Source organism: Indicator indicator, chromosome 5, assembly GCF_027791375.1.
Source record: "Indicator indicator isolate 239-I01 chromosome 5, UM_Iind_1.1, whole genome shotgun sequence".
Lineage (NCBI taxonomy): Eukaryota > Metazoa > Chordata > Aves > Piciformes > Indicatoridae > Indicator > Indicator indicator.
The window spans coordinates 23,133,341-23,148,419 of NC_072014.1; positions in this window are offsets into that span (position 1 = coordinate 23,133,341).

The following is a 15,079-nucleotide window of genomic DNA, read 5'->3' on the forward strand; positions in this document are numbered from 1 at the left end:
AGGTATTTCATCAAAGGCAAGTCCTGCCTGACCAACCTAGTGGCTTTCTACAATGGAGCAACTACATCAGTGGAGAAGAGAAGAGCTGTGGATGTCATCTATCTGGACTTCTGCAAGGCCTTTGACAGAGGCCCACAACATCCTTTTAAGTTGGAGAGATATGGATTTGATGGGTAGACTGTTCCACAGATAAGAAATTGGTGGATGGTTGCATCTAGTGGGTAGTGGTCAGTGGCTTGATATCCAGATGGAGGTAGGTGACAAGTGGTATCCCTCAGGGATCCATACTGGGACCAGTGTTGTTTAATATCCTCATCAGTGATATAGAGAGTGGGATTGAGTCCACCTTCAGCAAGTTTTCAGATGGCACCAAGCTGAGAGGTGCTGTTGATATGCCAGAGGGGCAGGATGTCATCCAGAGGGACAAGCTGGAGAAGTGGGCTCAGGTGAATTTCATGAGGTTCAACAAGGCCAAGTGCAAGATCCTGCACCAAGTTTGGGACAATCCCCATTATCAATACACAATAGAGAATGATGTGATAGAAAGCAGCCCTCGCAAAGAACTTGGGGGTACTGGTGGGTGAAAAGCTGTACATAAGCCAACTGTGCACTTGCATTGCAGAAGGCCAGCCCCATCCTGCACTGTATCAAAAGATGTGTGGCCAGCAGATCAAGAGAGGTGATTCTGCCACTGTCCTTTCCTCTGGTGAGACCTCATCTAGAATACTGTGTCCAGCTCCGGGGCCTTCAATGCAAGAAGGACATGGACATGATTAAGAGGGTCCAGAGGAGGGCCACACCTCTCCTGGAACACCTCTCCTACAAAGACAGGCTGAGAAAGCAGGTGTCATTCAGTCTGGAGAAGAGAAGGCTCCAGGGAGATCTTTTAGTGGCCTTCCAGTACCTGAAGGAGGCCTACAAGAAAGCTGGGAAGGGACTATTTACAAAGACAGGGTGCAATAGGACAAGGGGGAATGGTTTTGAGAGAAGAATAGATTTAGACTGGGCATTAGGAAGAAGTTCTTTACTATGAGGATAGTAGAACACTGGAACAGGTTAGCCAGGGAGATGGTGGACACCCCATCCCTGGAGACATTCCACAGCTGTTTGGGCATCCCAACATGTGCCTGCCTGGCCCCCAGACCTGAGGTGGAGGATTCTCTGATGACACTGTGTTACCATCACTATGTAAATTCTTGAAGTCAAAGTTATGTACATTATTTATTCCACCACTCCTCCTGACTACCTTATCTAACCTCATAAATGATTCAAACCAACCACTTGCAGAAACTTCTTTGGTCCCTGACTTCACATCACAGTTGTGTTTTACTCATACCTATCCAAACTACATGTTCAAACCAGAACTGAAAACCTAAGTTCTGCTCTGTGAACAGGCTGGCAAATGCTCTGATGAGGAGAGTTCATCATTCATTTTCAGGAACTGGGCATCCCTTACAGTACTCTGCAAACTAGCATTACCTAGCTTCACTATCAAGTACTGCATGTGGGAAGACATTGACAGAGGTTTCTGCATGGACCAGCAGGAATGGCTGAGGGTCTTGGTTTAACCTGGACTGGAAATAGGCTCACTGCTTTGAGGGTATATATTTCTTCCTAATTACCCTTTGCTGCTTCTGTGAACTTCCTCTTCCATTCTACCTGGTCCTTTATCTACAGAAATCAAGAGTTTGTATAATTCAAATCTCACATCACACATACCTTTCCTTTGCTTCTAAAGCCTTTGAACAGAAATGCCACTTGAAAGAACTCCTTACATGCTACTAGGCAAGCCAGTCGTGATGGTTTTCCCAGTCAAGCATGGGTTTATATTCCTACTACCTTTTGCTTATAGTCCCATTCCAGAGTTTCCAGTCAGCAAAGGGGAATCCTTTATTGGTTACTAAACTCCTGATTGTATGACTATACTAAACCATGAACTGGTGAATTTTCAACACAACCAACCACAGAAAAAATGTCTTCCCCTCTGTATTAAACCTCTTATCTGTCATGTGTGGCTCTTAGTAGAGCTGACAGTAGAGCTAGGTCACTATTACAGTGTAAGTTCATTACTTGCTGCTTTTATTTAATGAGTTTTTAGATTAAAAAAAATTCCACATGGATACCCAGAAAGAAGACATACTTTAGTTCAGTACATTGCAAATTAATTCATAGGGCAGCACAGCTCAATACTGTTCCATAAAAAGTGTCCCCAAAAGTCCTAGTGCATCACACAAGCTAATGCAGCAGTACTAACATGTGCACAGTTATAAAAGAGTAATGAGCTTTCAGAAAAAGCTGAAGCTAATTCAGCACTGAATATTAACAAAGGAGGAAAGCTCAGTGTGTAGTGGCAAAAACCTCCAAATGTTTCCTCCATGAAGGAGCAGACTTGTCACAATAATGATAACCAGCACTCGACATTATAGCAAGTTAGGATCCTCAGTAGTCAAAAGTATTTACTAAGAAATTCAAGAATCCATTAAAAGGAAATTATGATTACTCAGCACTTTTCAGTCCATTATGAACTGCATGCAGTACTTTATCAGAGAGGGGGAGGGGGCAGGGAGAGGGCAGAATAAATCAATCCTTTAGAAGGTAAAATTATGATAGGAATTAATAAAATTGTGAAAGCCTTCACTGAGAGGCTTTATCTCCAGTATAAGACTTACATGTACAACATTATTATTACATGAATTGCTACAATTGTGTGAATATTTTCACACTGAAGTGCCATTTGTTGTGATTTTTATGTTCATCTCTTTAGCTCTTCATCTAGTTAAATAAACGTTAAAAACTACAAAGAAATATGAGGAGTTAAAAATATCACTGAACTAACCACAAAATCTTATACTGGAATTCTTAAATTTTTCATTATTTTCTATTTGTTGCCTTTTTGAAGACTGACTGGTTATCCAGACAGATATAAGACTCAGAAAAGAGAAATAACACCATGTGACCAAGGCTGAAAACCACAGAAATAATGAATTGTAAATAGACAAAGCAAATCATAACCCCAGTTCATTAGTCATGTGTTCAAATTACTGAGCTAGTTACAGTGGATGTTTCCTAAAAGATTGTGATTAGTTCATGCACAATTTAATAACAAAACAGGATAAGGTAAAGAGGGGTGGTGGAGTGTTGTGATCTGTTTCCACTAAATACCACAGAGCAGGGACGTGCTTTGCTTTTGTAATGCAACACATACTCTCCTCCACTTTACAAATTAAATACTCCACTCTCATACAAGAAAATATGCTGCAAGATGAGTCTCAGATAAGCTAAGAAAATAAATTGTACTGCAGTACCCTATGCAAACTGGAGCCAATTACCATCTCTCAGGAGAGAAGACAAATCACATGCATCTCTGCAGCAAGCACTGTGTTTGATGCATATAAGAGAAGACGTATCATGAACAATTTATAGCAGTAAAGCAGGCATCCGTTTCCAAGCATTCTACACTTGGAGCACATTTCCTGTATAATAAAAGCCATTCATTGTTTTTCTCATAAGCTACATTAAGGGGCAAGGGTATCAGCCCTAAAAGATATTCTTTGGTTTTATAGGAAACACATATAAAAAAATGCAAAAAGCATTTACCAGACCCTACATAGCATTCCTGTTTTTTTTAAAATAAAACTGTAAGCCTCTTAGAATTTCAGTATCAGAGGGTTACACTTTATTCTAAAACCTTTGTAGCCTGCACATTGATCACGAACACCCCACCCCACCAGTCTCCTAATGCAGAAATACTGGGTTTGCTTTCAGAGAGCATAGCCTCAGGTATGTGCTCACAGCAAAGTACAAGCAAGTACAGTCTAATGAGTGAAATCGGCCATCCTAAAGCAAAGTGGGTCATGCCATTTTCCCCTCAGTCTCAGGCAGCAATATCAAATCCAGCAAACCAAATGAAGCAGTTGAACAGCATCCCATACAATAGCAGGTATATTCAAAGATAAGATGCACAAGTTTTTTAATTATGTCCTACAAACACTGGAAGGGGTTGTATTATGAGTTTCTTTCCCAAAGAATTGGGAGTGATTGACTGAGTTCAACAGCCACAAAAATTTACACTTCACATTTTTTCTCTTGTTGCTGTTACAGGGGAATGACAGTGATGGCTCTAATTTTACAACTGCAGGAAGCTCAGTTCTGTTATACACTTCAGAGATCCCAGCTCTGATCTAAGGAAAGAAATTGACTGACCCAGAAAAAAGAAGTTTTTTATCTCTGCTGAACACCAAAGCCCTTATCCTACCTCTTCACGCAAATAAGCAGAGAAAGATCTGAGAAGCATGTGAAAGTATGCAACAGGAAAGTGGTATAAATTCTCTCAACCAAGAAACATTATGTTATATCCATAAACACAATGAGACAGAAGACAAAAGGGATGGTAGCTTTAATTGGCATAATCATATCCTAAAACGTGAAACACATATTATAGGTATCATTTATTCTTTGGACAGGATTTTGATACTGCAACTCCAGGCACTAGGGAACAGCACATTCTTTCCAAACTCCGAAAGTGACAAGGGACTAAACTGGCAGAGCATATGCTACTTCCATGAATGTGTGCTGCGTAGAAAGGATGTTACTAACATCTCCCATCTGCACCAGGCACATTCTTAATTCATGTGTTGCAGAGTACGTGCAGAAATGAGGACAAGCAACGATTTTTATTTTACTGTTATCTTTGTTTCCTAATGTAGAAATTTAACCCAGAGTCAGTATTTTTAAATGCTTAATTTACATGTGTATTTTGAATTATATTTTAGTCTTAAAGTCCTGTAACTGCTCCATTTAAAACATTTTGGGGTATCTTTTCTTCCAAAGAATGAGAACAAATTATCTGATCCATTCAGGCTGTGCAATAGGAAATGCAGAAAGGCAGCAGTGGTATATTAAATACCTGCTTCCTCTCGATTTCTGATACACAGTTGAAGAATTTCAGGAGTTCCACATATGGGCTTCTTTACTTTGAGGGTGATGAAACACTGCAACAAGTTGCCCAGAGGGGTTGTGGAGTCCTGCTTGGATGTGTTCCTGTGCAATATGATCTAGGTGGACCTGTACAGATTAGATGTTCTCCAGAGGACCCTTCCAACCCCTAGCATTCTGTGGTTCTGTGACATGAAGCTACATCCCATTCGCTGGACATATATATGGAAACATATACTGAGTGCAAAGGTCCTTAAGGGGTACTTGGCCTCCAGTGGGCAGGCCTACAGGAGAACTCTCAGTTCTCAGACCCAGCAGGATTACAACCTTTTTCCATCCTGTGATGTGAGTTCATCAGAACTCTGATGTTGACACCTTGTAGTGATGACAGACCTATGTAAGTCCTAAAACTTAGTAGGAGGCTAAAATACAAAGCTCCCCATTGTCTTGTTAGACTCAGAATACTTGTCTATGTTTTGTAGCTAGGTGACATCTATTGATGCCTGGGCTAGTACATTTTCAATATGATTTTGCAAGCCTGTACTTGTTCTAATAATTCAGTTCTATTTTACAGATAGTGTGTATATAGAAGAATGCCCCTTGCTATACGTCAGGTCAAAATACCTAACCAACAGTTTTGGAAGACAATACAGTTTACTAGTATGGCTGCTCCCAATTCATCATTCTGCAGACTTTGTCTAGCTGAAGCTAGACATTGTAAATATTTTACAGTAAAATGATATTTTTATATTTTCTAGGTCACTGATTCTTTCTCTTCCCAAATCATTAGGAGAAACCAGCAGACTGAAGGAAATACTGCATCTGAAGATGGAGTACAAAGGACACCAATTGTTCTCCACAGCTCATTACTGCTCCTGCACTCCTCCACAGCACTGAAAAAAGAGAGTCTTCCCTTAGGTAGTAACTCTCACAGAGATTTACACACTTCAAGCAAGTACTAGCTGGACTCTTTTCTTCCATTTAGTCAATTCTCTCTAATTAATTCCCATCTTTACTCTTCTCATGTACTATGCTCTCCTTCCTTCTGTCAGTACACATTAAATTTGAATCAGGGACAACTTCCTGTTGTCAACATTCAGCTGAAAATTCCAACACTGAATAATATTAGTAACATCACAGATTACAAACCCTTCTCCACAACACATCTTCCCCAGGTATTACATACAGACATACAGAGTGACAGCCGCATGGTCCTTAAAGTAAATTTTCAGTAATATAAACAACGAAAAAATCCTTCTTGAACCACAAGGTCAGTTTTCATTTGCTTGCTGTGTCCCTTCATTTCTGACAGCCCTTTACCATTTGCCAGTTTGTGTTTTTTAATTCTCGTGCATCCATCTCAAGTTTCTCTCTCCTTACTCAAATATGTTACTTCCTCAAGTAGTAAAGACATTTACCTGAGCTGCTATAAAGGAGGAGTGGAACTGAACTGACAAGTATCCTGCAGCAACACCAACTCCAGCTGCAGTCTTGGCAGATCTCAGAAATTTAAACAAGGCCATGCCAGGTCAGACCACAGAAAAGCATATAGAGTGAAAAATACTGGCAATTCACCAGGTGGCATTTTCAGAGCCACTCCAATCCAAAACCAAGGATGAGGCAATCCTATTTTTCATCTATGACATCAACAAGGTCAAACTACATTTAATCACCAAAAATGCTATTACACCTTGTTCACAAGCAAAAGCCAGTGGCCTTTGTGTGCTAGGCATAGTCCAGTTTCTTAATTTTACTTACCTCTATTGCTAGGACTATTTGAAGGACTTTTTTTTCATTTACTCTCCTTAACATTTCCCACCCCAGTATGTCTGCTTTCTGTCACCAGATGTGGCCACAGCAAATGAGTCCTACCTTCCAGTTCAAAGCACAATGTCCTACAGTGCTGCTATATTAACCTGCTTTCACCTCAGCACAGGTATACTTTTCCTTCTGAAGTGCCTCAGCCTGGGAAAATCTACTGCCAATGCAATGCAGAAGCTCGGGCAGTCTGACTGTAATTGTCCTTTTGCCTTTCTAATCCATGCAGAGCCTTTAAATGGTCAATGTGAGCAGCCCCTGTCGCACCGTCTGCAGTGACGTACCTTTGTGAGTCCTGCGTTTTGGGGAGCTCACAGGAATGTGGCAGGGTAGGCATGTAATCAAGTGCAACCCATACAAAAGAACCCACAGCTAGGAGTATTTCTTCATGCCCTTCCCCCCACTCAGGAATTACTATCATCTTACAAGAGCCCTCCCTAAGGGCTGTGTGTAGTCATGGTGACAGGACATCACCACCTGTCTGCCCCTGCAATGGAGGCAGTGAGCCAGAATACAAAGCTTTGTTTTGCTGCTGCTGAATGCATACAGCACACTTCCAAATAACCTGATCCTAACAGAAACCAAAGAAAATGAAAAGAGATTCCAAAATATAAAACCTGAATAAAGTTCCAGATTTATTAATAAAGGCTTATGAAAATGAATCAATAAAGGTAGTTTGGAAATGTATGCAAACGGATGTGTTTCACATTCTTCAAAATGCTATTTTAAGTATAAAATCATAAATGGGATGCTTTATGTCCAGCATGCCCATCTGGGCTGCTGCTGTTACGACACGTCGGTTTCATTCCAGAAGAAATGCACACAGATTATTATATACTATTTGCCTGCAGTTAACAGTGTCCACCTTGCAGCATTTTGCCAGTTTATGAGACTTGAAACATCAGCTGACCAAAAGTCATAGAGAAACTGTCTAAACTACTATCATGCTACCACTCAGTGAAGGGATGAAGTAAACAGTATAAATAATAAGCAGGCATAATGCATCCTTGCACACCAGGAGATGGCCTAAACAGAATGGGAACTTCTAATAAGTTATGTGTACCTGGTGGAACTAGGCAGCACCTCACCACTCTCAGACGTAGCTGCTTGCCTTTACCTTTCACTGGTCCAGACACAATGTGTACCTCCTCTCCCTTCCCAGACACTGGATTTCCCTAGGAAAGAAACACAGGCTGGTAAGGATTTTCAGTGTTCAGCAAGTTTCTTGAAATGGTGAAATTACTGTAGAATGTGGACTAAAAAGCAAGCTGCAGAATTCTCTGTCTTGTGGTTCAGATTTACTACCAGAGACCATACGTAGATTTTCCAAAGGTTGTGTTGCTGAATTGGGTTAGACTTCTACTTCCCTAAATTGCATTCACATGCGCTGGCTTTCCCATTAGTGTGGATGACTTCTTTTGGTGTGGAAGATGTTCTTCCATCCTTTACTACAGGATTTGTAAACAGTAAACATTTTGTCTTTCAAATGGTTAACAGAGAGGACAGTGAAAAGAGTGATTCAGTGCTCTCAGATATGTTACATGTTCGATTTTGACTACTCCTTACCACTGCACCAAGGGGAGCTGCTCATGTGCTCTGCCCATAGTCACTCTTTCCAACATACACCCATTTAACAGGCAGGCAGAAGCTTTCTGGCATCGATAAAACATTAAGGCTTCATGTCTAAGAATAAAGTTCAGCAAATATTGGAGGTCACATATGTTAATCTGCCATCTTGTGAGTATATACCACAATACACTGGGTTTTAATATTCACTATACAATTTATTACAGAGAAATTACTATCTTGTATTTGTATATTAATTGCCTAAAGTAGAAGCAAAAGATTTCTGAATAAAAATGGGAGATACAAAAACAATCTACCAGCTGGCAGGTAAGATATACACAGTGAGTATTATATGACCTAAAGAAGTAACCACAGAGCAATATTGCCCGAGATACAGTACTAATTCTATTGTGAGATGCTTTAGACTAGACTTGTGGCCACTCTAAAAAATTAATACAGTTATAAGTGATGACTTAACATCATAAATTAGTGTAATTCAAAAAAGAAAAAAAATGCATCAGACTCTTTCTTCCAAATACAGAAAAGAAAGAACAGTCAAGAAAACTTGTCTCTACAAGGAGAAACTAAATCAAAACCTAGCAGTGAATTTTATCTAGCTGTACAGCAAGACTCAGGTTTTATTTTTGGCTAATAAACTTATCTATTAATAAATTAAATCTGGAACTACTACTGCATTTGATCTTAACACAAGTTTCTGAGTAACGATTTCATTACTGCTTTGTCTGCCACTTAAAATGGATGTGGGACAGAGCAAGCATTAGTGCAAAAGTCCAAATGGCACCCATCAAAAGGGTTTGCCCAGATATATATAACTGTCAGCAAACTATGACCATCCAAAAAAAAAAAAATATCTGTAATCTGTTTAAATATTGCTCTAAAATGCAAATAGCCCTTCCTGCATGGAATATTATTGCATTGGTACAAAATAATGTTACGAGATTACAAGAGTTTAATTGGTGACTAACTCCAGCATTGTCATGAAGTTACTGCTACTTTCCAGGGCAATGGGGAAGATTTAAATGCACAGTAAGAGGGAACCCACAATCAGTGGCTGAGAGCAGCTGATCTGGACCTGGCCTGGCCTACAGCAGAGACACCTCCTGGTGTATTGGGGGAGTTCCTGAGGCTTTTCCTTGGAAGGGAAATGCCAGGGAAGCAGAGAGATCTGCCAGGAGCCAGCACTCTTACTGGACAAGCTGACAAGGCAAGGGCGATGCCAGGGCGATGGCAACCACATCCACTCCTGTGAAAGAAGTCCGCACAGATTGAGCAGCCAAACAGGTCATGGGATACCAGCCAAGGCATGGCACAGCAGTTCATGCAGAAGGATATGCAAGGAAGGTGCTGAAGAGAGTGATGATATCCACCCAGAAGAAGGCCACCTGCACCCACCAGGTCTGATGAAGCTTCACAGACAGAGCTCTGGTGAGAACACACTGCCACCCAGGTGTCAGTCAGCAGGGTGTGCTCCACTCTTATGCCAATGTCACATGGCAGCAGGGAGCACACCTAGGGCATGTGTGCCTAGGTAGAGGAGCTTCTCTGCTTGGATTGTTTCTGCTACTCTTTCTGAGTGTTATATCACTTACAACATGAGACATTATTAATTTCAGTTATATGTCATCAGAAATGGAAGTCTGCCACAAAACTAAGACATGGATTTTGAGCTATTAATTTTTCAGAGGAATTGCAGCCAAGACTTTGATTCAGTTTACTTTAAAATTAAGCATTGTTTGCAAATCCAAATTCTGGTTGCAGGATGTGATTCTGAATAAAAATTCTTACTATATCTCTCTACCAGCCATGCCATCCTACACCGATCTTGGTGTGATATCTGAATATAAATATAGTCTAAAAACACTTAACACAATGACACTGAATATCAAATGAAATAAACTTCTTCAGCTATCTATAACTTCATCTTATTATGTGCATGTATTATATGCACAAAATGCAGTTTGGAGAATTCTATATACAAGGATTCAGCAGTGTTACATAGACAAAAGTGACAACAATGTCTCACTTACATGTACCAGAGATCATATAGATGTCTTCCCATAGTCAAACAGACATTAATTCTGAGTCTGTAACCTGAATGTAGGGATTCTTTTCTCCTTGCCACCTACATGTAAGGATGCCTCATGCCCACCCATCATCAGTGTAAGGATGTCTCTACTCCATTTAGGACAAGTCAGATCACACCTGTCAAGCATGACTCAGACAGATAAGGCAGCAGGTTTATCAAGAGATAGTTGCTATGGAAAACAGTTAGTGAGTTGTTTTGTATGAATCAAAAGAAGAGATATAGTCTCCAAAATAGCTAGGCACTATCTTCAGTACATTGTGTGTTGTTTTGGTTTGGGTTTTTTCCATTATTCTGCAAGTACTACTGAGCTGGTGCTACATAAACCATGGGTTATACTGTATACCTCACAGCTGCATTTTGATGACAAGACACTGCAGTTGTCAAAATCAGTTTTGAAAGAAAATCAGCCATGCACAAGCCAGTGTAACAACACTAGTAAAATCTGAACAGCAATATCAAAACAGAACACTGTAAATGACACTTCTAATTTAATGTCTTTTACAACACATCATGAATATCTGAGAAAATGAATAAGTATGCTGCAGCTGGAAAGGAAAAACCAAGGTGGTTCATGCCATTAACTAGTTTTAGCCCAAACCCCAGATATTCTGGAAATAGAATCAGCAGCAAGAATCACAGTACAATGCATAATATACTGTCATTGTCTCTTAGCTGCTCTGATTTCAAAGGATTTCTGAGAGTCTGTGTGTGATTCATATAGACAGGATACACAGTCTCTAAACCAAGACAACTGTATTTATAAGACAACAAAGGCCATCAGGAATATCTCTGCTAAAACATTAAACCAAACAACCCCCCACACACACGCACAGTCTATTCAACAGTCTTTTATTTGCAAAAAAAATAACACACAGTACATGAAAAAAATGTTTCAGTTCAACTTGGACCACAAACCTCCTCTGAAGAAAATGCCTTTGAAATTGCACTAATAATATTGTTCCTTCAGTTCTTGCCACGTAGATTGCAAATCAAGTAAATAAGTTTTCTTGTTCTGTTTCCCTTCCCTTCCAAATTTGAGTTTTAGAAACAGAATTGGAAGATCAAGCTAAGTTATTTCTGGCTTCTCTGCTGACTCTGATTGAAATGTGTTGTCCTATGGGTTATAATTTACTTACCACTCTCCTCCATAAATGATCACCTTGACACCTCTCTTCCCTGTTTATATCTTGCCTCCCCACTTCACTCCATAGGAACCAGCTATGTCCTTTCCCATATGATCCGAGATCAATTATTCTAAACAGTATTTAATTTTGAAGTTTGGTGCTTCTGTTTCAGATCCCAAAAATAGGATTCTGTGACCAAATGCCACACTGCCAACTGTACTAGTTGTTCCAAGAAAAGATATCACCTGTATATATAATTACAATCTAGCATCTGGTAGGTAAGTAATATGCAGTCAGTATTATCAACAACTTCTGTGTGGTTTTTTTTTTAATAATTCAGAATGAGACAAGAAGATAAAGAAATTATTGCCCCACTTTACAAATCCTATCCAACTACTTTGTGGCATTTGTACAGACTGCATCGTGTAGTTACTCAAGTAATGCAGCTGAGATTTGTGCACAACTGAACAAAAGACATCACAGGTTAAAACTTAAAAAAATCCTAGCAAGGGTTAAATTCTGTTTTAATCCTTGGACAGCTGAGTCACACGGCTGCTATAGAACTTATTCTTTGCCTCAAGCCTTAAGTTTTTCTTTGTAATATGTCTTGATCTGTAAAGGAGTGATGAATAAAATAACTAGGAAATGCTATTCCTTCTTTCATGGTGAAGTTGGGAAAAGAAGGGAAAGTAAGATTCACTATGCATAGCAAAATACATAGTGAAGTCACCAACCCAGTGTTCAAGAAGTGCAAGCAATGGCATCAATAGTTCTAATTATTCACTTACTACAAAGTCATTTTTTCAAGCAAATACTGAAAATTTCATATGAAAACAGGACCTTTTCAAGTTTTCAGCTTTTTTAGTTTTAAAGGAGCTAGTCATTTGCCATATGAAAAGAATTTGTGAAAAACTTGGTCAATTCAGTGAAAAACAGATCACCATCAACCTAGCCTAGTCATTTTTACAAATTTAATTTTAAATAATAAGCTTCATTTTTCAAATGAAACAACATTGTAACAAAACCAACATTGTCCATTTATATTCTAACACTCCACTAAGTCTTAAGCTTTAGTGTTTTGAGTAAACCCCTACACACTGTAAGAAAGTGAAGGAATCACTAAAAAAAAATCACAAATTGTACAATATCATCTTTTTTTATATATTCACGTGTTTCTAAATTTCAAGCAGTCAAGAAGATAGACAGAATTGGAGGAGGTGGGGAAATGGAATGAGAGAAACCTTTCATGTGGACAATGTCCTCAACCTAACAAGCACTGCAGCAAGATTCTAGTATCTCTATTCCAATGACAGGATAAGGGGCAATGACTGCAAGCTGGAGCATAGGAGGTTCCACATAAATACTAGGAAAAACATTTTCACTGTGAGGGTGACAGAACACTGGAACAGGCTGCCCAGTGAGGTTCCAGAGTCTACCTTTCTGCAGACATTCAAAACCCACCTGGATGCATTTCTGTGTGACTTACCCTAGGTGATCCTGCTCTGGAGGGGGATCAGACTAGATAATCTTTAGAAGTCCCTTCCAGAGCTTAACATTCTGTGATTCTCTTGACTCTGTGGTTATTTCTGAGTAATAAGAGGTGATAAATGCAAAAGAAAGGTATATTACAGAGATAAATGATCAGTCTCTTAGGTGGGCCTTAATACACATTCTTGCATTAGCACTCTACTTATTTACTGAGTCTAAGATAAATAACATGGAAAACTTAAGACTAATAAACTATTAACAATTTTTTTTGTTTGCAATTCTCATGAAACTTTGTGGGTGTGTACTGAAAGAGACTGGAAACTAGCAGGGGTAAACGAAGTACCAAACTTGTACTAATTACCAAGCTGACATAAAAAGCACTGAAATCTGATAAAATTCTTATAATATCTTTCTTATTACTGCCACAAAGAGGCAGAGATTTAGAAAAAGAAAACAAAACCGATTTACAAGAAAGTCTTCATTAGGAAATTAGGTTGCATTTTAACTCACCAGAATCAAGTCACTGGTGATACTGGATGTGAACAGGCAGCACAGACTGCAGACACAACATTTTCAAAGAAATCTCACCATGCCTTTTGTTTACTCTATGTTACCTGAAATTTTTATTCTCAAAAAAAAAAAAAAACCCCAAAACAAAAAAAAACCAGAAAAAAACCCACAGGTCAAATAAAATAAATTTTAAAACCCCAAACAAACAGTACAAGCTAAGTATAAACTGGCACCATGACACCAAATATCATTTTCATGTTTAGTCTCCATATAACCAGCTCTGATGTTAGCATTTTACCTCTTACCCACACACTTCTGACTAATGGTTAAACAGTATGAATGCTCATGTATTATTTTAGCAAACTGGATCTCTTACTGGGAATATGAGTTAACATGAGACAAAGGCAGAAAACAGCTGTGTCACCACATTTCAAATGAATCTCACGGTTAAAAAGATGCCATGACTATGGAATCAGGCACAAACCTGTTCTCTTCATGGTGACCACTCCTGTGCAAAGTTACCCTGCAAGGGAGAACAAATTATGGAAACCACTGGATCAGTCCTGGCTAAGTACCAGTCTTATTTTGATTCCTTGGGGTACATTTTCAATGAGGAATCTCTTTAGGAATTACTCATCTAGAGTCTGACAGTTAAAGTAAATCAAAGTAATTAAAAACAAGAATTGTAATAGTTGAACAGCTAATGAAAAATAATGGCTAGGTCATGGCAGGATACAATAAGGATACTCTAACATTATTATTGACTTCACTAATCCTAGGAAAATCCTTCCAATTTGTTTTTATAGACCATCACCCTGCAATACAGGAAGCAGAGTTTGTGCATAAACAAGATGACCTAGTTTTCAGCATCCACAAGCCTTAGCTTGAAGCTTGTTTGTTACTTGAAAAGACAATTAAAATTTAAACAAGTGTGAAAGAAGAAACTCTTATTTCCCTCAAATTTCTGTGAAAAAACCCAACATGCATTAAGTAATATTCAAAATAACAGAGGATAATTAACAGTCATATTATGAATAAAACAAATCATAGAAGATACTAAAATGTATGCAGAAATATACAAGAACAGTAGAGTTAAGCATTTCCTAAACATGAACCACATAAAGGCCATGTAATTCCACACAACATTCTCTAATAAATAAGCTCTGAGATGATAAACAAAGTGACCTGTATACTTTTGTATGGAATTCATCAAAAATCCAGGCCCTCAGATTCTATTAGTAAAACATGTCATGTGAAAGCTGACTTTTAAACATCAGGAAGTATTTATATAGGCAAACTTTTCCATTTTATTTTACCTGTTTTTTGTTTGTATGTTTGTTTTTCATTGTGTTTGCATCTCCTATTTAACTATGCATTTCAGGATGGATTTACTGTTATTTACTGAATGCACTATTCATTACAGGAAATGAACATAGGGAAAAAGACAGGAAAAAAGGACCAAGGGGCATTACAGCACCCATAGAAGCCAAGAAGTCCAAGCAATTTATACTTCTCAGTATCCTGAAAAGTG